Genomic DNA, 26,103 nt, shown 5'->3' on the forward strand with positions numbered 1-26,103 from the left:
AATTAAGAGAATCACACAAATATTAAGTGGCAGACCAGAGACCAAATCCCAAATATCTCTTCAATCCAATATGCTTCCCACATACTAGAACTGAGAGCCCTAACATTGCTAGTAATCTTAATACAGAAGTATTGTTTTATGTTGCAAAAATAGTGCTTTCTCAAATTTCTTCAATATTCCATTAAAACTCACTAATAGATAAATAGGTAAGAAACAAGGGTTTTGACGCTCTTTTCCTCAATCATAGGGTCATGTCAATTGACCTTCTCTGCATTTTCCAAATTTCTCTCTCATGCCCACTACCACATCTTAGTAAAAATCCTCATCATTTCTATTCTCCACTGTTTCCCATCACCTTACCTCTTTGCCCCTCTCCATAGCCTCCAGAGTGAACAAAATCCCTTGTGTAAAAACACATCCATGGCTCCCCTCACGTCCAACCCTCATGTCCAAGATGGCTGCCTTTTTAGCCTCACCCACCACAACCCATTGTACATTCCAGTGTAAACACATGGTCCACTAGTCACAGGAAGGTTCTAGGCTTCGCTCATTGTGTCCTTCACCAACTCCCTTCTTGTCCTTTACCTCAACAACTGCTTTTCATTTCTTTAGAAAGCCTGTGCTGTCTATGAGCCTCCTCAGTGCATGGTGTTTTACCTATATGATCCCCAAACACCTCACCTGCCTGTGAACCTCACCTGGCCATCACTGATTTCTGAAGTATCCTTCCATCACAGGGTGTATTGCCGGCCCTCTGTCTCTCTCAAAGCTCTATTCCTCCATCCAATTTAACACTAGATGGATGTAAAGACTTTGTTTCTTTACTGTTGTATCCCAGCCTGTAGAAACATGCCTGGGGCAACGTACATTTTCAATTTTAAAAATCTGTTTCATGAATAAAAATTAGCGACAATATTTTTAAACTAAATACAAAAATTCCCATTTGTACTCTTGAAGAAATATTCTCAGCTTAATTTGTTTTAACAGTTTCAGGTCACAAAACTGTATGTTTTCTTTCTTTATTGCTTTTTTCCTAGTTTTTTTTTTAAGTATGATTGCCAAATAAAATTGTACACATTTAGGTACATGATGTTTTTGTTTTGTTTTCTTAAAGTCCATACATATACATTGGGAAATGATTGTTGCCTTCAAGCTAATTACATACCCATCACCTCACATAATTACCTTTTTTGTGTGGTGAGACCATTTATGATTTACTGTCTAGCAAATTTCAAGCATACCATACAGTATTGTTAACCGTAGTTACCATGCTATACGTTAGATCCCCAGAACTTATTCAACTTATAACTAAAAGTTTGTACCCTTTGACCAACATCTCCCCATTTCCCCCACCCCCAGCTCCTGGCAAACAATATTTTCCTCTCTGGTTCTATGAGTTCAACTTTTACAGATTCCACACATAAGTGAGATTATGCGGTATTCATCTTTCTTGTGTCACTTAGTATAATGTCCTCCAGATTCATCCATGTTGTCACAAATATCAGAATTTCCTTTGCTTTTTATTCCTGAATAATATATAATATTTCATTGTGTGTGTGTGTATGTATATATGTGTGCATATATATATATATATATATATATATATATATCACATTTTCTTTCTTTTTTAATGTTTATTTATTTTGAGAGAGAGAGAGAATGATCAGGTGAGGGGCAGAGAGAAGGAGACACAGAATCTAAAGCAGGCTCCAGGCTCTGAGCTGTCAGCACAGAGCCCGACATGGGGCTCGAACTCAGGAACTGTTAGATCATGACCTGAGCCAAAGTCGGAGGCTTAACTGACTGAGCCACCAGGCACCCCTGCATTTTCTTTATATATTCATCCATCACCAGACACAGCCTATTTCCATAGTTTGGCTATGGTGAGCAGTGCTTAGTAAACATGGGAGTGCAGATACCTCTTGAGATCCTGATTTCGTTTCCTTTGGATATATAACCAGCCGTAGGATTTCTGCATCCCCTGGTGGTTCTATTTTAATTGTTTGAGGAACTTTCATAGAGTTTTTCATAATAGCTGTGTCAATTTACATTCTCTTTAACAGTGGACAGGGTTCCCTTCTCTCCACATCCTCAAGAACACTTGTTATCTCTTGTCTTTTTTATAATATCCATTCTAATAGCTGTGAGGTGATCTCTCACTGCAGTTAGAACATAGTATTTTTCATCGAAATTAAAATTTTCTATACATATTAGTAAGCACATTCTGGGTTCCTTCTTTTGTTTCAATTCCATATTGTTTCAACTGAAACAAAATGAGGTTATGTTTGGACAGCTGCAAATACAGTAGTAAGCTTCCTGCTAAGACACTATCGAGAAACTGCGAAAGGAAACTATACCAGAAGAGCGATTTTATGCCATCAAAGAATTCACAGTCTACGCTATCTGCTCATTCTTCCAGTTCAAGTGGGCAAAAAAGCTCTTTTACCAAAGGATAATTATGAGATGAATTTCCTCTCATTGTCCCTATACTTTACCACTTTTGATAATCACACCCAAAAATATCTCCTGGTAATAAGAGAAGGATAAAAGTAACAAAAGATTTCGTGTAGAGGACAATTACTTTTCTAAGTTTTTCCTAGAAAAAAAAAATGCAGTGCTTCGATTTCTTCATCTTTTCTATTCAGGTGCTAGAATAAAAAGAAGTACAATGATCAAATAACTTTCCATTGCCTTTCAGTCTCCTTTTACATTTCTTCTGGCACTCTTCGTATAATGGCCGGATACACTCTAGAGATTATGGGTGATGACAAAGTAGAGAAAGTCGTTTAGAATAAAAGTAAAACAGGTACTATTCTCTGAAGCAGTAACATGAAAGCAAATGCAATTTAGATGGCAAAATTGTTCAGAATCTAAAAATGCTATTCTGAAAATTAAAGAAATTGTAAGGACTGTGCACTCATAAATGTTGGTTGAACGAATTCACTTTTAAAAACCATTTTAAAAATCTTTATAAGTTCTATTTAAATGGGTTGTAACTGTTACATTCTGGGCACAGAGAACCATTTATAAGTTCAGTTTCAAGAGTCAACTTCTAGAAAATTAAAAATGGGTTCAAGGAATGAATTTAAGTATCTGCTAGAAATTTAGAGACTCAAGCTTTAGAACAAGGGAAAACCAAAACAATTGACATAAATTTCCATAGGGAAAACTCTCTAAGAAATAAGGGTTTTAAGAGGCAGCCATGTCCTTTGCCATTTATTTCTCTCTTTTAAAATATTTATTTATTTGTTTTGAGAGAGAGAGAGAGAGAGAGAGAGAGAGAGCACAAATGCTAGTGGGGTAGGGACAGAGAAAGAGTGAGAGAGAGAATCTCAAGCAGGGATTCTGCCCTGTCAGCACAGAGCCCGACGTGGGGCTCAAACTCATGAACTGGGAGATCATGAGCTGAGCCAAAATCAAGAGTTGGAGGCTTAACTGACTGAGCCACTCAGGACCCTTGCTTTTTGTTTCTGTAGGAGGCAAAATATTCAGTGGTCCCAAGCAGGTGTGAGGCAAATTCGGCCTAAAGCTTATCTGAGGAGTAGCAGAAAACAATTCTAGGAAAAACATATTTCAGTGGCCAGAGTTTTAACAATGTAAAGAAGGGATCAATTGTGGAAGGAAGACATCAACCCAAAAAAATTCAGTTAAATCTTCTCTAACTCTATAAAAATTAGCTTTATTTTGGGAATACATGAGTTAAACACATCAATGTAGATTAATACTAAAGCCTATTTTGTTTGTGTAATTGTTATTTTTCCAAAGCTCATTCTAAACATCACTGTATTTTTATAGATAACAACACCAAGAAATCATATGGTTTTATATGTACCAAATTTTATTTTTGTCACTTTCTTTGGCTAAAGTTTTTTGTTATTGCTAATTATTGAGCTATATAAAGTAGGAATTCCTTTGCTTATTTGAAACTGATTTTTTTAGCATTATGGGAAACCCTCATGAAGGAAAGGTTTACCCTTCAAACTTACAGCAGACAGACATCTAGGGTAAGATAGAGACCTGTGACCCATGCCTAGGGTGGTGAGTGTGTGTGTGTGTGTGTGTGTGTGTGTGTGTTTCAATACTTTGTTTACACACAAAGATTCTCCTTTCCTGTTCCAGGGTGAGCTCTTTTGTAAGTAGTTGGTGACTATAAACAAACCAACAATGAGATACACTTACCTATTTAATATGACTCCCCATGTTTCCTGGGAACATATGGGACAAGCAGATGATTAAAGGATAAAGCCACATGGACAGGAGGTGTCATAGCAAAGGCTTCAGTAGTGTTCAGCCAGAGGGAGGTCTACAAAGGGCAGGTCCCTTGGGGGCATGTGCATCCCCGCCCCTGGGGGGGGGGACCCACCTGGCCCATAAAGCCCAAGATGTGGTTGGCACAGGAGTGGCCGGTACACTGAGCTAAAATTTAGGCTTCTTGTGCTGATGCTGTCAATTAAGACTCCTTTCCCAAAATAATTTGGCGAACAGAATGAATGCAAATCAGTCTTCTAACAGCTAACTATTAGACAGTTTTACCACCCACTCCTGCGTGCTGCTATTTCAGAGCTCGGAGGCAGAGGGAGGCCGTTGGAGGATTACATAACGCTAATTGTGTAGACAGGCTATAATTCCGGAGGTTTCTACCTTCATCCTTAGAGAACCATTTCTATAGTCAGCCCATAAGAAAGCAATAAAGTGGTCTATAAATAATGGGATGATAAGATTACTTCATAAAGGAAAAAGAGAGAGAGAGAGAGAGAGAGAGAGAGAGAGAGAGAGAGGCTTTCATGTATTCCTATACATCTACTTTCTTCATAGTTACACCTATAATTTAAGAAAATTCATATTGAATCTACCATTTTGTGATACCAGTATCAATTAGATTGTGGCCTGCACTTCCTGCACCCAAGCTCTGGTTTCTGTCTCATACCTCCCGCTCTAAGCCATCGTCTCAGTAGCTGAAGAACATGCTCACCCCTGCAAACAGCCAAGACGGTTGCCGGAATCCCTAACTACCTTCCAATCTGTATAAATGACTCCCAAGCTCATGGTACAGGGAATGCATCTCTGTATCCACTTTGAGGATTTAATATACTAGGTCCTAATAGTGAACAAATGCTCCTGTGAGATAATAGAACAAATTCAAATAGGAGTAAAAACCAGCCTATTCATAAAACTGTCAAGATGTTGATGAACATATTGACACCAGCCAAATTTATACAAGACAAAGCTTTCCTCCCAAAGTGGCCAAAAATTGAACACCTGCTTCAAAGTCAAATAAGGGGTTGGAATCCAGCCATACAGTTTTGAATTCATGCATTTGCCTATTTTTTTTTTAAGCACAAGGACACTGCAGTGAACAAGACAGAGAAGACCCTTCATGGATTATGTGTTCAACCATTAGTAAAAGGAAGAGAGAGAACAGAAAAAAGATCAAATCATTACCGAATAGAATGACCGATAGTGATAGCTATGATGAAGTCAGCAAAAACCAGAGCAGGAAGTAGATGGACCAGGAAGCAGGTGGGTGCCTGGTGAACTCCATTTGGAGAAGTTTGCCTCTGAGCTGAGATCTGGATATGGGGATCCAGCAAGACCTATGAGCATCTGTGGGAGCACTGAGAGCTGAGGATCCACAGAGCAAAGGCTCTGACAAAGAACATGGGCTGGGCTGTGTGCTCCAGGAGCACCCAGAGGTCCGGTGGGGCTGATCAGGCAGGTGAAGATGACAGTGGTCTGAGATGGAGTCAGAGGGCTGGGCCCACATGCCCATGTAGGGCCTTGCAAGCTCTAGCAAGGAATTCAGAATTTTTTCCAAGTGTGATGAAAAGCCATTGCAGGCTTCTGAGCAAGGGAGTAAGATTCAATGTAGGTTTCAAAAAGATCAATCCTTACTGGATGTCTGTGCCCTAATCTTCTCCCCTTATAAGACAATTACATTGGATTAAAGCCCACCCTAATGACCTCATTTTACCTTAATTACTTTTTTAAAGGTCTTTTCCTCAAATACAGTCACATCCTGAGGGTCTGGGGGTTAGGACTTGCACGTAGACATTCTGAGGGGACACAAATCAGCCTATAGTAGGGTATCCGCAGAGTTCTAATGAGAGATGATCATGCCTTGAACTAAAGTGTTGCCATGGAGGTGGTGAAGCCTCATTTAGAACATATTTGAAGGTAATCCCAACAGCCTTTGCTGGTTCTTGGATACCTTGTGTGAGGGGAGCAGATGGCTTCAAAATTGGGGCTGTGGAAATGCTGTTAATGGCAGTGCAGCTTTCTAAAGCAGAGAAATGTGGAGAAGGATCAGGTCACGGAGCAGGGATTGATGAAGAATAAATCTCATGTTCTGATCTGGCCATGTCGACTTTGAGATGCTAAGGCAGCTGTCCAAAGTCTGGAGGTGGGTGGAGGGGTGGGAAGCGGATGGGCCAGAGATATAAATTTGTGATCCCTGGGGTAATGGATCACGTCTCAAGCCATGGGACCACATGAGGTCATTCAGATAGTGAATGTAGCTGGAGAAGAGGCCTAGGCACTGCTGCCTTTGAAGATTCAGCTATTTGGAGAGTGGGAAGAGGAACGGGACCATCCAAGAAGCATGAGAAGTGAGGAATATCCATTCGAGAGGAAGAAAGAAATCAAGGCAGCGCCTTGGGAGCTGAGCAAAGAAAAGGTCCCAAGAATGAAGGAAGAGTGATCTGCGTCCAATGCTGTGGAGACTGAGTAAAAGAAAATGTGGTTTGTCAGCATGGACCCTGTGGTTTGAGTAGGGAAAGATGAAAGCTATCTAAGTACTTTTACACATTGTGTGCACGGAAAAACTCTCAGCACCAGGATCCTTTATACATTCTATCCCCACCTCACCCCTTCCATCCACCCTGAGAAGAGAGTTCAGAGACAACATTCACCGACAGTCCAAGTACTAGCAGGGATCACTGTGGGCCAGTGTCTCTACATAAGCAGGAGTCATCTGAATCCCACACAAAACCCAGAGCTCGATTGTGGTAGTGGTTATACAGGGTGATGCTAGACGAAGCTCAGGCTCTTAAAAGGGACAGGGTGAACAAAGAAAAAACTAGTTATTGTCAGGCTATACATTTCAAAGATTCGGACTAAAGGGGAGTAGAGGCAAGCTTGATCATAAGTCAGTCACGCACCAGAGTGTGCAAGTGGCCTCCAGGTTTTATGTCTGCATACAGTACCCACTGTACTTAATAAAGGTCCTTGATGACCAAATCCTGATGATAAAACAGTTAAAGTAGCATAAAGCTCTTTGATTGCACTCATGTAAGTACTGCAACATTTTCTAGGACTTCCTTAAAGGAACCCATGCAAAGGCAAAGCCATTAATTTTTAGAAGCCATGTTTTAACATTTTATTGAGATTTGTTTCTTATGGAAATCACAGGGGATTGCAAAACAAAAAAAAGTTCACGGAGGTCCTTCCTCCAGCCTCCCCACTGAGAACACCTTGCATATCTAAAGTGCAATACTTAAGTCAAGAACTTGGCATTGGTACAATCCATAGAGTTTATTCAGGTTTTATCATGTACACATGCACCCCTGTTTGTATGTGTGTGTATAAGTCCATGCATGTTTATGACATGTATCACCCTGTATAACCACTACCACAATCGAGGTACTTTCTCTTGTCACCAGAAGACATCTTCTCATTACCCCTGTACAGGCACACCCATACCCTTCCCCCCACCATCCCTGACCCCTGGAAACCGCCAATTTGTTCTTTATGTCTAAAATTATGTCATGAGTGTTACATCAGTGAAATCATGCGGCATGTATCCTTTTGATACTGACTTTCTCCATTCAGCACAATTTTCTTGCATTTCATCAGAGCACCAATCAACTGTTAATTCCTTTTCATTACTGAGTAGTATTCCATGGTTTGCATAACCATTTACCCATTGGACATTTGGGGTGTTGACCATTATGAATAAAGCTGATAAAAACATTTGTGTACAGTTTCCTGCATGAAAATAAGTCTCCATTTCCCCCTGATAAATGTGCCCAAAAAGCAACTGCTAGGTCACATGCTAACTCGATGATTCATTTTGAAGGGAAGGGAACTGCTGATGCAGAAACCACTTTTAATATTATCTCACTAAATAGAAACTGATTTTGTGGTGCTACCATTTTCTTTTTTCCACCTGCTAAATATTTCTTTACAACCTCTACAATCCTAAATAAGTTACCCTTCTTCAACTTGTGCCTTGACTATTGCGAGGGCCTGCTGATTATCTCCCTGCCCCTAGTCTGTCTTTGTTCCAACGGTATGGAACAATATCTGGAAATGGACTTAAAATGAGGAAGGGGTGATAAGAATCTGCCACTCCCTAATGTGGCTTTAAGAGCCACAGTTCATCTCTCCAATTTCAATTTCACCATTCTACCCCAAACTCCTGCCCTTGCTCTCTAAATCACTCAGACCTTTTGATTCTTTGACAGAAGATATACTCTCTCACCACTGTAGACTATGCCTTCTTCCTGGAACATCCTTCTTTGCCCACTTGCACTCTCTACCAACTCATTTGATAACTCTCATTAATGTCCCAGCTGACAGCTTCCTCTGGGAAGCCATCTCTGACCCCTAAACCTATGTGAAATGACTCTTTTGTGCCTCACTGAACCTTAGACTGTGGTCCTTATTAGAGTTTATTTATTTATTTAGAGCAAAAGAGAGAACAGAGGAGGGTCAGAGAGGGAGGGAGAAAGAAAAATTCCAACCAGGCTCCACACTGTCAGCACAGAACCCAATGCAGGGCTTGAACTGACAAACTGTGAGATCATGACCTGAGCTGAAACCAAGAGTCAGATGCTTAACGGACAAGTCACCCAGGCGCCCCCTTGTTAGGGTTTACCTTAGTGCCTGCTTATTCATCAATATCTTCCACTAGACCTTCACTCCCCAAAGAGGCAGCCACTACCCACAGGTGACTACTGGACACTTGACATATGGCTAATCCAAATCAAGATGGCAGTGTAAAATATACACCAAGTGACATCAGCAAGATGGCTGACTAAGATACCCCTCATCATATCCCCTTGTCAACAACAGGCAAAATTGCCTTTGTAAAAAATGTGGGAGCCAGTACCAGAGGCCAAGGGACCCAGGTAAAGCCTTGCCCACCATGTTTCTGGTAATCTTGGTCCCAGCTGTGCACTCTGCAGTGGTCTGTGAACTTGCCTCAGACCCTCTCAGATGTGGTCCAAAAGCCCCTGGAGAACAATGACTTTGACAATCACCCACAGACAAGAGAGTCTTTGTGTAAATCCACTGCAGTGGAAAAGTTCTAGCACAAGTTTATAGCAAAAAAACTTCTGAGTTTGGATGCATTGCGGAGAGAAGATAAATAGTTTGACTTTACCCATGTCACCCCTCTTCCAAAGAGGTGGAGTTCAGTGCCAAGAGAGCCCTTATCGGTCCATGATTTCTCCTATGGAGGAAAATAAGCATGTAAGTTAGTGACCGGCTTTCCCAGCTGTGAGAGACGCTGACAAAGAGCATGTTTCTCTTTCTTCCCCATCCAGAGTACTGAGTCATGAGCTGCACAATTCAGGGAGGGCAGGAGTGAGTAGCTGGGAGAAAAGCCAAAAAACAATTAATAAGATGGTATTAGTAAGTCTGTATCTATTAATAATTACTCTAAATATAATGGATTATATTCTCCAATATAAAAGAATAGAGTAGCTGGATGAACAAAAAAATAAGGCCCAACTATATGTTGCCTGCAAGAAATTCACTTCACTGTAGGGATACATAGACACTCAAAGTGAAGAGACAGAAAAAGATATACCACACAAGTGGAAGCCAAAAGGTACCTATTTATATCAGACAAAATAGACTAATTCAAAAGCTGTAACAAGAGACCAAAATGGTCATTATATGATGATGAAAGGGTAAGTTCATGAAGAGGATATAAAAATCATGAATGCATATATAACCAACATCAGAGCACCTAAATATATTAAGCAAATACCAACAGATCTGAAGGGGAAAATAGTCAATGATACAATAATCATACGGGACTTCAATACCCACTTTCAATGACTGATAGATCATCCAGACAGAAAATCAATGAGGAAACATTGGACCTGAACTACACTTTAGACCAAATGGACCTAACAGACAACTACAGAACACTCCATCCAACAGCAAGAGAATACACATTCTTCTCAAACGCACAAGGAACATTCTCAAGGATATATCATACATATTAGGTCACAAAACAAGAAGATTGGAATTGCACCAAGTATTTTTTTCAAAAAACAGTGCTATGAAACTAAAATCAGTAATAGGAAGAAAACTGGGAAAGTAACAAATATGTGGAAATTAAACAACATATTAATGATCTATTAACACTTAATGGATCCAAGAGGAACTCAAAATGTAAATCAAAAAAAAAAAAAAAGATCTGGAAACAAATGAAAATGAAAACATACCAAAACTAATGGTATGTAGCAAAAGCAGTTCTAAGAAGGACGTTTATAGCAGTAAACACCTACATTAAGAAAAAAATAAAGATCTCAAACAAACAACCTAACATTATATTTCAAGGAGTTAGAAAAATAAAAACAAACTCAGACTAAAGTTACCAAAAGGGAGGAAATAACAAAGATCGGCGCAAAAATAAATAAAATAGAGACCAGAAAAACAATTTAAAAAATCAACAAAATTAAGAGCTGTTTTTTTTTTAAAAAAGGTGAAACAAAACTTTAGCTAGACTAAAAAAAAAGGTTAAGACTTAAATAAAATCAGAAATGAAAGAGGAAACATTACAACTTATACCACAGAAATATAAAAGTTAATAAGGGACTATTATTGACAATTATAAGACAACAAATAGGACAACCTAGGGAAAAAAATAATGAAGGTCGAGAAACATAAAACCTGCCAAAACTAAATCATGAAAAATTAATGAAGGCCGACAAACATACAACCTACCAAAACTAAATCATGAAAAAAAAAAAAAATAGAAAGTCGAAACAAACCAATAAGAAGTAAGGAGATTTAATCAGTAATCAAAAACTTTCCAAAAACAACAATAAAATCCCAGGACAAGACAGCTTCATGGGTAAATTCTATCAAACATTTAAAGAAGAATTCATCACAATTATTCTCAAACTACTCCAAAAAAATGTAATAGGAGGCAACACTTCCAAAATCATTTTATGGGGCAAGCTATACCCTAATATCAAAGCCTGACAAGAACACTACATTAAAAGAAAACTACAGGCTAAAATCCCGTATGAATACAGATATAAAAATATAACAAAATATTTAAAAAATAAATAATACATTAAAAGGATCATACACCATGACCAGGTGGGATTATCCTGGGGATGTAAGGATGTTTCAACATACGCAAATCAATAAATGTGATATACCACATTAAAAAAAAATAAAAATAATATAACCAGCTGAATAAATGAATAAAAAGCATTTGATAAATTCAACACCACTTCAAGATAAACACTCTCAATAAATTAGGTAGAGAAGAACATACCTCAACATAATAAAGACCATATATGAAAAGACCACAGCTAACTTCAGACTCAATAGTGAAAGTTTGAAATTTTTTCTTCTAAGACCAGGAACAAAACACGGATGCACACTGTCCATTTTTATTCAACACAATATTGGAAGTCCTAGCCAGCTCAATTAGGCAAGAAAAATAAATAAAAGGCATCCAAATCAGAAAAGAAAAAAATAAAAATGTCTTTGTATATGATTTTACATTTAGAATATAGTAAGTACTCCACACACACACACACACACACACACACACACACAAACCTGTTAGAACTTATTAATGAATACAATGGGGCTCCTGGGTGGCTAAGTAGGTTAAGTGTCCAACTTTGCTTAGGTCATGGTCTTGCAGTTCATGGGTTTGAGCCCCATGTCCAGGTCCGTGCTGACGGCTCAGATCCTAGAGACTGCTTCGGATTCTGTGTCTCCCTCTGCTTCTCCCATGCTCACACTCTGTCTGTCTGTATCTCTCTCTTTCTCTTAAAAATAAACCTAAAAAATTTTTTATAAAGTTTACAAAAAGAACTTATCAATGAATTAATCAAAATTTCAGGATAGAAAATCAACATATGGAAATTAGTTATTTCTATACACTAACAATAAAATATCTGAAAAGGAAATAAAGAAAACAACCCCACTTATAATAGCACCAAAAACAATGAAATATTTAGGAATAAATTTAACCAAGGATGTGAAAGATCTGTACACTGAAAACTCTAAGGCTTTGATGGAAGAAATTGAAAAAAAACACAAATAAATGGAAATACAAATAAGTCTCCTTACTTATTAGTTCGTTTAGTTTTTCTATTTTTTCATGATTTAGTTTTGGTAGGTTGTATGTTTCTTGGACTTTACTCACTTTTTTCTAGGTTGTCCAATTTGTTGTCTTATAATTGTCTAATCCATTCTGAGCATAGATCAGAAAAGTTAATATTCTTAAAATGTCAATACTACCTAAAGCCATCTATAGACTCAAATCACTTTGTACCAAAATTCTAGTGGCATTTTTCACAGAAATAGAAAAAAAAATCTCAAATTTGTGTAGAGCCACAAAAGACCCCAAATAGCCAAAGCAATCCTGAGAAAGAAAAGAGTTGGAGACATCATACTCATGGTTTCCAATTATATTACAAAGCTATAGTAATCAAAACAGTATGGTACTGACATAGACCATGAAACAGAATTGAAGGCCTAGAACTAAACCCATATATATAATCAACTAATATTTGATAAGGGAGCTTACTCATTAAGTGAAGAAAACTGATAAATGGGAAAACTGAAATCACAGGTGGAATAATGAAACTGAACTCCAATCTTATACCACCCCAAAAATCAGTTTGAAATGGGTTAGAAATAAACATAAGACCTGAAACCACATAGCTACTAGAAAAAAACAAATGACAAATATTCCTTGACATTTTTTGGATATGACACAAAAGTACAAGCAACAAAAGAAAAACAAATGCTATTGCCAACTGGTAAAAGAGCAAACTAAAAAGCTTACGCACAAACAAGAAACCATCTAAAATGGAAAGGCAGCCTTTCCATGGAACAAAATATTGGCAAATCGTCTACATGATAAGAGGTTAATATCCAAAATATATAAGGACCTCATTCAACTCAGTAGCAAAATAACAAATAATCTGATTTTAAAATGGCAGAGGACCTGAACAGACATTTTTCCAAAGAAGACATAAATGACCAACAGGCTTATGAAAAGATGCTCAACATGACTAATATCAAGGAAATGCAAACCAAATCCACAATGAGACATCACCTTACACCTGGTAGAATAGCTATTAGCAAAAGGACAAGAAATAACAAGTGTTAGGGAAGATAAGGAGAAAAAGGAATCTTTGTGCACTATTGGTGGGAATGTAAATTAGAATGGCCATTATGGAAAACGATATGGAGTTTCCTGAAAAAAATAAAAATAAAACAACTACACGATGCAGCAATCCCATTTCTGGTTATAGGTCCAAATGAAGTGAAACAATCTCAAAAAAAAATCTGATATTTACACTCTGTGTTTGTCACAGCTTTATTCACCATGGTGAAGATATGGAAACAATCTAAGTGTGTGTGTGTGTGTGTGTGTGTGTGTGTGTATAATGGAATTTATTATATATTATTCAGCCATGAGAAAGAAGAAAATCCTGTCATTTTTGAGAATGTGGATGGCATTATTCTGAGTGGAATAAGTCAGACAAAGACAAACACTGTAAGATTTCACTTATATGTGAAATCTGAAAAAGCCAAACTCAGAGAAACAGAGAGTAGAGTAGTGGTTACTAGGGTTTGGGAGGTGGGGAAACCTTCAGTTAGAGGATGAATAATCTCTGAGGATCGAATTTATAGTATGGTGATTATAGTTAAAAATACTGTAGTATATACTTGAAATTTGCTGAGATAGTTGATGTTAAATTTTATACACACGCACACACACACACACAGATAATTATGTGAGGTGATGGAGGTTAATCAACCCTATTTGGTAATCATTTTGCAACACATAAGTGTATCAAATCATTGTGTTGTATACTTTAAACTTCTACAATGTTATCTGTCACTTATATCTCAATATATAATCTGGGGGTAGGTTCAGAATTCTTCATTCAAAGTGGCCTGCAATAAGAACAAAGATTAGAAGAAAAACTTAAGACAGAAATAAAATTAGAAAGATTTAGAAAAAAAATCTGGTATATATACACCAGATTTTGAGGGTTTAATGCCAAATAAAGAGACTATGTCAGTGATAACATTTTAGGATGTATATGGTTTAATAAAATATACAATTTAATTTATTTTACCTCTTTTGTTTAAGTTCTTTTTTAATGTGGCTACTGCAGAATTTAAGTGTACTTAGGTGGCTCATAATATGCTTCTATTGAACACCCCCACTCGACTAGTACCTCTTTAGGAATATTTTTTTTTCTTCACCAATTTTTACCCTGCACCGAGAAAAGCCCCTGGATATTTAACAAATGAAAGAAAGGGAGGAAGGGAGGAAGAGAGGAAGGGAGGAAAGGAGGAAAGGAGGAAGGAAGGAAGGGAGGGAGGAAAGGAGGAAGGAAGGAAGGAAGGAAGGAAGGAAAGAAGGAAGGAAGGAAGGAAGGAGAGAGAAAGGAAGGAAGGAGGGAGGGAGGGAGGGAGGGAGGGAAAGGGGAAGGGAGGAAGATAAAGAATCAATTCTACATTGATGAGATTTACAAGACTAGGAATGATCCCATGTATATAAATTAATTCTTCAAGGGCAGAATAAGTGATTCTTCCCTTTCATTTACCCCTCTGCCAGAAATAAATTGACAAGCAGCTGATTTATTCAGGAAATGGAACCTAAAAGATGCTGATAATTTTGCATTGTATCTCCAGGAAAATTAAGAAACTATTCCTTTCTTGAAAAGATTTGGCAAAGTGCATCGCAGAGCTGGATTGTGAAAATCTGCCAAAGGTTTTTGTCAATGTGGGCAGAAGCCTCCCTCCCATGCAGCTGGGTCTCTATTTGAAGATGGCACACCGCTCCTGGAGTGCCAGGGTCCACGCCTCAGCCCGTGGGAGCCAGACGCCAATGGGTTTCTTAAATGCCAGAGGTGACTTTCTTCCCATTGTTCCACCTCTCCTGAGTTATTTTTAAAGAATAATGAACTGAGATGACTCACCCACAGCCCTGCCGGAGAGGAACAAACTGAAGTGGCATTAATGTCTGGTTTGCGGAATCAACTTTCGAGAAGAAGCAACCCTCCTTGTTTCTCTGCCCCTTTAGCAGACTTTCCTTCCACCTCTGTCTTCAACTCTAGTGAAGGACTCAGCCATCAGCAGGGAGAGTCAAGATGAAGGAGACACACAGACTTTCTCTCCTACTTTTCTTTGGGTTTGAGAAAATCCTAGGGACCGTTTCCCATTCCTGTTTCTCTATCCCTTACCTGGCAGATACTTCAATGTGTTCATGAAACCACTTTCCTTCGGCTGAGCACACAACTGGCCGGCATGCCCCTGTCTGTCTTACAGACAGGAATAGTCATGTGATAGCCCTGGGCAGAGAATGTGGGCAGAAGTGATGGTTCCTCCTTTGAAGATTGACGCATGAGGCCCTCCCACAACAATCCTGCACTCTCCCTCTTTTTCTCACCTGCCAGCCAATGCAGAGATTCAGGACACTGGGGCTCCTGAAGCCACAAAGCAGAAGTGACCGGGTCCCTGATATACTACGTGGAAGACTGCTTGTTGAATGTCCACATTGTCCTGTTACACGAGCAAGAAATAAACTACTACTACTGAGATTTGGAGATAGTTTATTATGACACTAAGCCTACCCTATAAAAACCTCTTTACCAAATTTAACAGAGGTAGTGGGAAGCAGTATTAGGTCATTGGATCCTACCATAAAATTCTGATAATTACGCGACAGCTAGGTGTTTTCGGGAATCTGGAAACCAAAAGAAGTATAATTTGGTCCCCTGGAAATTTTCTAAAAAAAAGGACCATAATTTGTGAAAGACTGACCAAGCCCTGGTTCCATAAAAGAAGTCTTCTAGTGGCCACAAAATATAACAGCAAGAGATGTTCCCTGGCCCCAAGGTGCTGATAACCTAGTAGGAGCCATCTTATAGCCATTTATACAAGTACATTTATTACCTAGGTGTTTTCACTTCCAAAGTCCCTATCATATGACAAGTAAGAACAAAATTATAAGCAAAGTGCTTTCCAAAAACATGAGCAGGTTGCAAACTGAATTCACTTACATTTCAAGCCTGCTGCTACCCTCTCCACGCCATCTTGCAAGTGGAGAATAAATGCCAAAGAATCGACACCAGGAAGAAGAGAGGGAGACTCAACAGGAGAAAATCCTCAGTTCAGTAACTGGCTTTGATTCCTCGGCCAGCTAACCCTTCCCAGAACGTTAGTAATTGTATACTTCTGTGCTTCCCTAACTTGAGAACTCCAATGGGTTTTTAAGAATGCTACAAAAGGGGTTAAATGGCTAGATCATGTATGCCCAGCCCAAAATAACAGAGTTTAAAATCCAGGCTAACTCCAAAATTTGCATTTCCATTCCAGGGGGGTAGTGATGCCTCTTTACTCTCAACTATTAGCAATTTCCGTACATTTTCAGCCATTATCCTCAAGGAAACCTACTGTTACTTGGCATTCTTCTTTAAGGAAAGTGTGGGTCCAGCACCCCCTCGTGCATTCAGGGCAGCCCAATCTTTTCATTACTGTTCCTCACACTAGAGTAAGTAATTTTAAGTGATGCTGCCCAAGGCTACATTTTAGTCAACCTAAAGGGTTCCCCATTCGCTGATTACAAATACTGAACTTGAGCTCACTACACAGTTGAACTTTCTATTGCGTCTTATCTTCTATTGTAGGCTCTGTTTCATGATTTTAAAATCTTTTCCCCAGTATCTTCAAATAGCAAATAGCAAAGAAATGTTTCAGGCAGCAGGAATAAATTCGTGACCACTAACAACTGCTAGCAAAATTGCTGAAGGCAGAGGGAATGTGGGGATATTATTGAACTCTCATTGAAAATAACCAAAGGCAGAGGGGGAGAAAGCCAAGCAGGAATCAGAGAGAAGTCGTTTACATGTCGGTTTTTCACTCGAAGGTGAAATGCTTTACCTTGTTATTCATCAAAGGAACACAGAATTACTTTACACTGGGAAGTAAAGGTAGAACAAAGGCAGAGGTTGCTGTGGATCTAAAGCCACATTAAGCATGGCTCTCTGAATTTGTAGGGCATAAATGCACAGAGAAATAACGTTGAGTTGTTAGTGCCTTTGATTAACCTGAAAAGTTATTATTATAAATGAGTAAGACAAGACCAGCCCACAGTCTGTTTCACCCTTTCGTGCACCGAGCCCCGGGAAGTGCCTGGGCAGGGCCCAGAGCCTGTAGGACGCTGGCTGAGTGTGCTGTCCAGGCAAACACAGAACTAGGGGAGTTAAGCTTGCATCCAACCCTGGGTCTTGGCTTCATTATAACACGAGAGACCTGGAATTGATGTTTGTTGTTAGGGTTCACTGCAGTGTTAACATCCCATGACTCACTATCAATTCATTTGTTTCCAAATCCAGGAAGACTCTTTTTTTTTAATATATGAAATTTATTGTCAAATTGGTTTCCATACAACACCCAGTGCTCATCCCAAAAGATGCCCTCTTCAATACCCATCACCCACCCTCCCCTCCCTCCCATCCCCCATCAGCCCTCAGTTTGTTCTCAGTTTTTAAGAGTCTCTTATGCTTTGGCTCTCTCCCAATCTAACCTCTTTTGTTTTTTCCTTCCCCTCCCCCATGGGTTTCTGTTAAGTTTCTCAGGATCCACATAAGAGTGAAAATATATGGTATCTGTCTTTCTCTGTATGGCTTATTTCACTTAGCATCACACTCTCCAGTTCCATCCATGTTGCTACAAAGGGCCATATTTCATTCTTTCTCATTGCCACATAGTACTCCATTGTGTATATAAACCACAATTTCTTTATCCATTCATCAGTTGATGGACATTTAGGCTCTTTCCATAATTTGGCTATTGTTGAGAGTGCTGCTATAAACATTGGAGTACAAGTGCCCCTATGCATCAGCACTCCTGTATCAGGAAGACTCTTGCTAATGCTCATGAATTACATGTTTTCATTCACCTCTCATGGATTTTCTGGAACACACCTTCAATGGCTATGCTAAACTGCTTTGCTTTCCCTTGTTTTAACCACACACTTCTTTGCCCTAGGATCTAACCCTGTGTTGCTTGCTAATTCATTGGGCTTCTCGTTAATTATAGAGGAGAAACTGCTTTGGTTGAGACCTTGGAATTTGGGGTCTAGTTGGGTCTGTAGAGTCAGCAGACATCTCACGTCTAACATCTTTCCCACGCGGCCACCCCTCACTCACATCTCTTTTCAATACAAGTTCTCTCCAAGCTCCCAAATTCATCACCTAAGAAAGGGACCCAAAGGATTCCTTACTTTTCATGACGGTTCTACCACTGTCACTCTAAAGACCACTCTATTGGAAGTCAACACCACCTGCTCCAACAACCCCATGTGCACCCCCACTCCGTCAACCTCCCATCTCTCAGAACCCTCTGCGGCCGACGTCTCTACTTACTTACTAGAGACCCACAAGGGGCATTTGGCAAAAGTACTAAACAGGGCTCTCCGGTGAAATGTCCTGATCGTTCAGTATTTTTAACAAGTACTGATACAATTCTTATGACCAGGTAGGAAATGCTGTTGCTGCTGCTGTTGCCTTAATAGTCTTAAGGACATGTGGGTTAGCTTGCTCCATACCAGCTGGTCAACCTGCTGCGAGTTCTGTAACAAGCCTAACGCATACATATTCAAAATGAGGATAGTAGCAGCTTCCTTCTCATCACTCTCCTGTGAGAACTAATGATAGAAATTGCTGACCACAGCATCTCGTGTCTAATCACACACACCCACCCTCCGCTCCCACCTGCTTAGGAAGTTCCAACAAGGATCTCAGGCCCCAGTCATGTGCCTCCCACATCCCAGGCTGGTAGTCTCTGTGATTCTGAAGAGCTCCAGTCTCTCTCAGGTTCTATAGGTAAGTCTACACCTCAGCCTTTGAAAAGCAGGCACCGAAGGCTCAAGAGAGAGAACTGCAGAAATAGAATGTAGTGCTGAAAAGCACAAGTTTGTGGTCAGCAGGGATTTCAAACTGTGGTTTTGCCAGTTAAAGCTAACGGGCTTTAGACAAACTACTTAATGTGTTTTTTTAATGTCCCAGTTTCTTCAACTGTAAAGCGGTGTTTTATGAAAACCTGCTTCAATAAATTGTAAAAATTAAGTCAGGTATTAATATAAGTAGCATTTATCGGGCATAAAGTAGATGCCTGCTAGGAGGTTGCTGATAGGCTCAATGGCATACATGTCGGGGAAATATAATTAAAAATAAAACCTTTCAACAAGCTCGGAACCTCTCCACAAAGGAAGAAGAGAAAGAAAACAATTTTATTATTGAGTGAGTATTAAGGCAGAACATTATATGCATCACAGACAATCTCCCTGGAAATTGCAAAGACGAAAGAAATCCCACCTTTGTATATCCAAGCAGATACAGCCCATTGCATATATGTTCTCGAGAGAAACACTGACTAGTCCTCCAGGAAGAGGATGCGACACACCGTGGTCACAAACAGCTCATCCTAGATTCACCTGGTAATGGGGGTGATTATCCGCGTTGGCTAACTGGCTTTGTGCAGAGGAAAAATAAACTTCTCCTCTCTTCCTATCTTCATAACAGGAGGTCGGTTGGCAACTTGGAGCAAGAAGCCCACCAAAGTTAGGCTCCTACCCTCCCACAGACACCGGGAGATGGCTGCATTTCAGAAGGGTGATTTCCAGGTCTTTGAGAAAGACAGTCCTGGGTCGTGAAGCTGGCTGGAGTCTTACTTAGTTGTTTGTTGTTTGTTTGTTTGTTTGTTTGTTTGTTTCCATAATACCATTTATCTCCTATGGTTGGGTTTTTTTTTTAAGTGTATTTATTTATTTTGAAAGAGAGAGAGCAAGGGAGGGGCAGAGAGAATCCCAAGCAGGTTCCACACCAGCAGCACAGAGCCGGATGCAGGGCTCAGACTCACAAACCATGAGATCATGTCTTGAGCTGAAACCAAGAGTCACACACTTAACCGACTAAACCACCCATTTTTTAAAAAGATCTCCATACATTGTAAAGAGACAGGAAAACTGCTTACGAGTTTTCTGCGGTAAAAGCTCTAAAAACGGGAAGCAGTAAATCTCTCCTCATATTTTCAGCAGAGTATTAGCCTCTTAGTTAAAAGTCTGCATTTGCTCCGACAACGGGTTAGCTCTAAAGAGGAGGGGAGGCCTCTAAGAGGAAAGAAGGGAAAGAAACTGAGGTCACAAGCGGCGAACGGATGTATCACTAGTGTGATGGCCTGACCGGGACGGTGTAACAGATGCTAAGAGTTGTCTGCCGGAAATTAAGAAAAGGAGAATTCACGCAAACCAGCATTGTTGGGAGTAAAGACAATAGAGAAAGTGGCATGGATAATGTTCAGTAACAGTTATAACTGCTTCCTGTGCCAAGCATTAGATTCCGTGCTGCTGAAACCATGGTGCACAAGGTCAGCATGGCCGCCTCCTCGTGCTGAGTGGAAAGACACCACAAATGCAACAATGGCAATGGATTTATTCGCTGCAGGACCATTTTGCCGAGTTGTCTCGGCTGCTTGAAAGCAGGGTGAAGACCTTAGTGGTGGGTGTAGGGAAGACTGAGGTTGGATCAGACCTCGAAAATCTCCAGGACCAAGAAGCAACCAAGATTCTTGTATTTTCAGAGATTTCCTTTTTCCTCTAGCAGATCTGACGTCAACAAAAAGCCACTCTGACTGCAGACTGAGCTCAATGTACTTTTCTGTTACCACGTGAAACTCAGTTTTTGGTCTACCTGTGAATGATTTAGTAACATGCTGCTTAAGTAGCACAAATTAGACAGAATTTAGCATGTATATTTCTTTTTTTTTTAACATTTATTTATTACTGAGAAACAGAAAGACACAGAGCATGAGCATAGAAGGGGCAGAGAGAAGGGGAGACCCAGACTCCGAAGCAGGCTCCAGGCCCTGAGCTGCCAGCACAGAACCCAACGCAGGGCTCGAACCCACAAACTGTGAGATCGTGACCTGAGCTGAAGTCAGACACTTAACCGACTGAGCCACCCAGGTGCCCCTAGCATGGATATTTCTAATAAAAAGTTTTAAGCTTGGAATTGTAATTCTTAGACATGTTTGGCTGTATACCCGGTCTATATTTTTTTGTTTTTGTTTTTTTAATTAATGTCAATATATTAAGCTAGCCTCACTATTCAAGGCAATCAAAATGAATTGCAGTATCATAGGCCCACGGGCACCTGTATCCTTGGATAACTGGGTATTTGATGTTGTTCCCCTAATCAATTGTTCTTACAAGAGTTTCCAAAATGCCGCCAAGTTGTGCTACTTTCTAGATGCCTTATTATTATACCCTCAATCATGGCAACATTGAATCACTGACTTGGTTTACTTTCTGTTCCTTACTGGGATCTGGCACGACATCAAAGGGCAATCAATAAAACAAGCTTACGACGCTTAAGACACTTTCCTAAGATCCCAGACTCTAAGAGCTGACCCCAGCTTTCAAGTCCAGAATGTGAGTTCTAACTATCACATGAAGGGCAAGACACGCAGAGGGGTCACTGTGGTCCCGAACTGCACACTAGCCCCCTGGTTAATGCTGCAGTCATGTTGTTCCCCATTAAAGGTCTCTGGTCAGTACTCAGTCTCCTTCTTTCTGACCAGAGGCAAAGACAGCTTTTCACTGTTACATCTTTGTTTTTGCCTTGACTCATGAAGGTTCATTGACAAAAGGGTTTTGTTTTTGTTTTTGTTTTTTACTTCCCCCCCCTAAAATAACTAAGTGGCATTGAAAACATATTTAGTCTTTGTCAAAAGTATATTCTTCAAAACATACATTTTATATTTTTAAAAAACATGGTATTAACACTAGGCTATCTTAGTGAGAGTACTCAATCAAGAGTCAATGTTTTAACCTAAGTTACAATATTCACTGCCTGCTTAAGTCTGCAAGATTTTATTTAGTGTCTCTGTTAAACGTTTTTGATTTCTAAGATTTGTGTCTGTCGTATACTAGTGTTGTGAATTTTGACCATGAAGCTGAACATCTGGTGGAGGCTGAGACTATGTCTCTTTTTATATTTATGTCACTTATCCCATCAAGTAACTCACCTGCCGCATGACAAACGCACAGCCTATGTTTGCTGAATGAATGTTAAAATAAGGCATGCTAGCCGCAAAGACCAAAGGAGTGAATGGATTTGAGTACACCCTGACTATCACAAACTGACACGTACCTGCCAGGTATTATTTTGAAAAGCATTATTGTGACCTGTCAGGAGAGGACACGCCAGTGGACCAGAACACCAAAATGTCTCAAACATACGCCGCTACAAAAGGGGGTCCATTTCTTCGCGGTGATTTGATTTACATATGAGTTTATAAAGACAGTTGGAACGAAAGACGTGTAAAATGGCTTTCTGTGGTTCAAGTTGTCCCAACTCTCCATTCTCAGAGATGAACTGAATCAGGATGCTGTCGCACCGGCGCTTTCTCACTGGCCTGCGCTGGAGCCTCAGAGCTATCAGTGGCACCCGGGCCCAGAATGCTCACTGATTCCTCTCTCCACAAGCCACCTGCTAGGAGCGCGGTTCTCTGCTTCGGTATGTTGCCTCTTACCTGCGTGGGAGCTGCCCTTCACCCAGCATCTTATGAATGATTCTTTTACGTGCTTGCTTCCCAAATTAGATCCCAATAATCCTACTTCTCTTTCCATACTGTGTTGGTGTTTATTCGTCTAGATTTAAAAATTCACCTAAGTAAAAGAAAAAAGAAAAAAAAAAGAAATCACATACATAAGATAATTGCCAAAAGAACCCAAATTGTTGATATTATAAAACTGAGACAGGGGCGCCTGGGTGGCTCCGTCGGGTGAGCATCTGACTTCAGCTCAGGTCATGATCTCACAGTCCATGAGTTCAGGCCCCACATAGGGCTCCATGTGGACAGCTCAGAGCCTGGAGCCTGTTTCGAATTCTCTCTCTCTCTCTCTCTCTCTCTCTCTGTTCCTCCCCTGCTCATGTTCTGTCTCTTCCTCTCAAAAATAATAAATGGTATTAAAAATTTTTAAAGCATAAAATAAAACTGAAACAGAATCATTAGTTAGTACCAGAGTGAGAAATGTAACCTGACTTCACGTTGGAGGTGTTCGTCCTTTGCATTTAAAAGGGATCTCACAATTGGGCCTCAGTCCTGTAGACTAACTCATAATTATGCTAAACCTTTCATCAGCGCATCCATCACAGAAGGTGAGAAAGCATCCCTTTCACTTCGTTTACCAGCATTCAAGGACTCCGGTATAATTCCACGGGCAGAGTGGGTACTCAAGAAGCGTATGGATGGATGAGGATGCTTACTGCCTCTGCCGTAGGCGCATCGCAGGACCGGCCACAAAATTGTCACATGACTTCTCGAAAGCTATAGCCAGCCTTGTCTTCAGACACATTCTTACAGAGTATGAAATGTGCCATGATCTCTACACAGAAAGAGAAATGGGAATGCGATATATAAGATAGGGAGGAAAACTTCTTTCTTTTTGAATTACCTCCCATCTCTAGTGAGGAGGAAAAGGAAATGAAGGGTAACACCTCTTAATACGTCTCTTGGTATCATCCTTGCTCTTAGATGGGACAGACAGAATGTTCTACTCATGCTGTAACAAATTTAAAGGTAATATAATTCCATAGTCAACAAGTGCATAGCAAATCATACTACAACTGTACTGAAATATATATGAAAACAGAAAACAAAGTACAAATACACCAGCCCACACAGAGCTGACATGTTATAGGAATAAAAATCTGATCTTTTGACTTTTAAGGACCAAGACTTTTAAAATGATGCTATGTTTTGATAACCATATGACAAGGTATGGAAATCAATCTCATATTTCAGGAATAGACATTTTAATATCCAAATCATTCTACAGTATCCCAAGTGAGTGTGTTGATAAAGGTGTTGTGCTTCCAGCCCCAGGAACTTCTGGTTTCACAAGCTTGCAACTTTTTATAAATATTTGCCCGGATCCAATGGAAATGCCTACTTTAAAATGAGCTAATTAAAGTCTTTATGCCAGCAGACCCATGGATTTGCTCCCACTGGGGGATGACTAGAATTGTAATAAGTTAAATTTCAGGGGTTCACGGTTTATAATCTTTTTCTTATGCTTCTCTACCCTAAAAGCATTTCTTTCCATGTGACAACATAAAAGATACGTTAGGTGTATTAGCCAGCTTTTGAGGCAATAACAAATATCTCCCAAATCTCCATGGTTTACAACAATAAACATTTATTTCTCACTTGTGGCTTTGTGGTTCGACTGGAGGCCACGCTCCAGGGTACGAGCAGAGTTCAGGCCTGTTTTCTGTCTGCCCCATTCCACAATCCAGGGTGAGGGAGAGGAAGATACCTAGGACATGATCTTTGCATGCAGAAAACAGGAGGAAAAAAACACCAAACAAAACTACACAAGTACATTTAAAGCCTCTGCTCCATCCATCATTTTTCATAGTCATGCACGTTCCAGAACAAGTTCCATGACCAGGCCAACATCCCTGTGGCAGAGAAGCATAGTCCTCCCCCTTGAGGGAAGAGAACTGGGCATCTTCAAAAAATAATATAATCAAGCACAATTTGCTCCTAAAGGGTTTATTTAATTATTCATTATTTAAAAAAATTTTTTTTAATGTTTATTATTTATTTTTGAAAGAGAGAGACAGAGCGTGAGCAGGGGAGGGGCAGAGAGAGGGAGACACAGAATCTGAAGCAGGCTCCAGGCTCTGAGCTGTCAGCACAGAGCTTGATGCGGGGCCCAAACCCACAAACTGTGAGATCATGACCTGAGCCAAAGTCGGATGCCCAACCAACTGAGCCACCCAGGCGCCCCTATTTAATTATTCTTTATATCTTCTTGTTTGCTAATCAACCAGAAATATGTTATACACTTCATTTCAGACTGCTTCCCGCCAAGGCAAAGAGATAAACTCATCTCTCCTACAATCTCACTTAACGCTTACGGCATCTTAACAACGCATCCACTTACAAGGTAATCTCTGAGTCGTGCTCGCTGATTAGATGTGTTTTTGGTAAGTGGCTGGGTCAGAAGCCCCAACCAGGGCTGTCTGACTCTGGCTCCTGTGCTGTGTCTCTCCCCTGTATTGTGTCACACTCTCACCGTATCACACCGTCCTCGCAATTTACCCCAAGCCAGAGCCGACGTACCTGGACCATCACCCCTTGGATTTGTTACAATGCAATAAAAGACATTCTCTTGTACTCACCACAGATTTGTCACATCTGCTCAGAGACATACAACATTGATTTAAATATTTAGTGATAAACAGAGCAGTTAAACCCAACACTACTTGCCAGAAAACTAAATATGCCTCTACGTAAATTCCAAAATACGTTTTTACTACTTCTGTCTTTATCTGCACCGCATTTTTTCTGCCTGAAATATAAGACTAGCAGAGAGTCTCAAGACCAAATTTAGCTTGATTGCACTTTCTGAGATTGTGACAGTTGCAGAGAATTCAAACTGCTGCTCTAAACCCTGAGTTATAGAATTCTTAGTCCATGTGTCAGGACAGATTCTTATTTAGTCTTTCCCTCTCTCTTCAATATTGGAAGAAATGATAACCAGATCATAGAGAAAGTCCTTTTTATTCACTCCATCCAAGTCTGGAAAGTACCGAGTTCCCCTAAATCAGTGGTTTTATTAGCAGTGGAATCCTTTCTTCAAATGATATGTTACAGTGTGAGACATTTTCCGAATCTTTTTATGTGGACCAGAAAACCCAGGCTGCTGTTTCCTTTGCCTGCCATGACTCTTGTGTCCTGGCTCCCTCTATACAAACTTAGAAGCTCAAGTCAGATGTTTTGGCCCCAGAAAAAGAAAAT

At 40.0% G+C, this 26,103-nt stretch overlaps 1 long non-coding RNA gene across 2 annotated transcripts in view; it reads right to left on the minus strand.

Moving 5' to 3' along the window:
• The window catches only part of LOC111557348, a 194,849-nt gene that overhangs the window by 8,528 nt on the left and 160,218 nt on the right, over positions 1 to 26,103 (minus strand). For both annotated transcript variants that reach the window (XR_002737398.2, XR_006587642.1), the window contains 3 exons: positions 23,484 to 23,680; positions 22,825 to 22,960; positions 699 to 853 (listed from right to left, as the gene is read on the minus strand). This is a non-coding gene — a long non-coding RNA (uncharacterized LOC111557348). The remainder of the gene's footprint in view (positions 1 to 698; positions 854 to 22,824; positions 22,961 to 23,483; positions 23,681 to 26,103) is intronic.

Source organism: Felis catus, chromosome D3 (genome assembly GCF_018350175.1).
Source record: "Felis catus isolate Fca126 chromosome D3, F.catus_Fca126_mat1.0, whole genome shotgun sequence".
Lineage (NCBI taxonomy): Eukaryota > Metazoa > Chordata > Mammalia > Carnivora > Felidae > Felis > Felis catus.